This window comes from Arachis duranensis, chromosome 1 (assembly GCF_000817695.3).
Source record: "Arachis duranensis cultivar V14167 chromosome 1, aradu.V14167.gnm2.J7QH, whole genome shotgun sequence".
NCBI classification, from domain to species: domain Eukaryota; kingdom Viridiplantae; phylum Streptophyta; class Magnoliopsida; order Fabales; family Fabaceae; genus Arachis; species Arachis duranensis.
This window is the reverse complement of record NC_029772.3, coordinates 76,587,600-76,589,152: the sequence shown is the minus strand read 5'-3', so window position 1 is coordinate 76,589,152 and position 1,553 is coordinate 76,587,600. Positions and strand designations below refer to the sequence as shown.

The following is a 1,553-nucleotide window of genomic DNA, read 5'->3' as shown; positions in this document are numbered from 1 at the left end:
CAATTACACAAAAAAAGCTGGGCGTTCAAAACGCCCAGTGAGGAAGGAAAACTGGCGTTTAAACGCCAGCCAGGGTACCTGGCTGGGCGTTTAACGCCCAAAAGGGTAGTATTTTGGGCGTTAAACGCCAGAATGGATACCATTTTGGGCGTTTAACGCCAGGATGGCACAAGAGGGAAGATTTTGTTTTTAATTCAAATTTTTTTCAAGTTTTCATAATTTTTCAAAATCAAATCTTTTTCAAATCATATCTTTTCAGTCACATATTTTCAAAGTCAATTTCTTTCCATTTTCAAAAATACTTGCTAACAATTAATGATTTGATTCAACATTTCAAGTATGTTGCCTTTTCTGTTGAGAAAGGTTTAATGTTTGAATCCTATCTTTTCTTGTTAGCCAAGTCATTAATTTTAAAAAAATCAAATCTTTTTAAATTATTTTTCAATCATATCTTTTTAAAACCATAACTTTTCAATCATATCTTCTTAATCACATCTTTTTCAAAATAGTTTTCAATTATATCTTTTTGCTTTCTAATTTCAAAATCTTTTTCAAATTTCACTTAATTTCTTTCCCAATCTTAGTTTTCGAAAATCAATTACCATTTTTCAAAATTTCTTTGAATTATTTTAAAATCTTTTACTTTAATTTTCGAAAATTATTCCCCTCTTCTCACATCCTTCCATTTATGGACTAACACTCCTCCTCAATGCACAATTCGAACTCTATCTCTCTTGATAAGTTCAAATTCTTCTACCTTCTCCTTCTATTCTTCTTTTCCTCTGACACATCAAGGAATCTCTATACTGTGACATAGAGGATTCCATACTTTCTTGTTCTCTTCTCTTTCATATGAGCAGGAACAAAGACAAAGGCATTCTTGTTGAAGCTGACCCTGAACCTGAAAGGACCTTGAAGCGAAAGCTAAGAGAAGCTAAAGCACAATTCTCTGTAGAGGACCTAACAGAAATCTTCAAGGAAGAAGACATGGCAGCCGAAAACAACAACAATGCAAACAATGCAAGGAAGGTGCTGGGTGACTTTACTGCGCCTACTCCCGACTTCTATGGGAGAAGCATCTCCATCCCTGCCATTGGAGCAAACAACTTTGAGCTTAAGCCTCAATTAGTTTCTCTAATGCAACAGAATTGCAAGTTCCATGGGCTTTCATTGGAAGATCCTCATCAGTTTTTAGCTGAGTTCCTGCAAATCTGTGACACTGTCAAGACCAATGGGGTTGACCCTGAGGTCTACAGACTTATGCTATTCCCTTTTGCTGTAAGAGACAGAGCTAGGATATGGTTGGACTCACAACCTAAAGAAAGCCTGAACTCTTGGGAAAAGCTAGTCAATGCCTTCTTGGCAAAGTTCTTTCCACCTCAAAAATTGAGTAAGCTTAGAGTGGAAGTCCGAAACTTCAGACAGAAGGAAGGTGAATCCCTCTATGAAGCTTGGGAAAGATACAAATAATTGATCAGAAAGTGTCCTTCTGACATGCTTTCTGAATGGAGCATCATAGGTATCTTCTATGATGGTCTGTCTGAACTGTCCAA

The 1,553-nt window shown here is 36.4% G+C and overlaps 1 non-coding gene across 1 annotated transcript; it reads right to left on the bottom strand.

Annotated features, from left to right (window-relative positions):
• Positions 1 to 1,392: 1,392 nt before the first annotated feature.
• LOC127742754 (small nucleolar RNA R71) lies at positions 1,393 to 1,500 on the bottom strand. Its single transcript, XR_008004156.1, has one exon. It is a non-coding gene; the product is annotated as a small nucleolar RNA R71 (small nucleolar RNA).
• Positions 1,501 to 1,553: the final 53 nt, after the last annotated feature.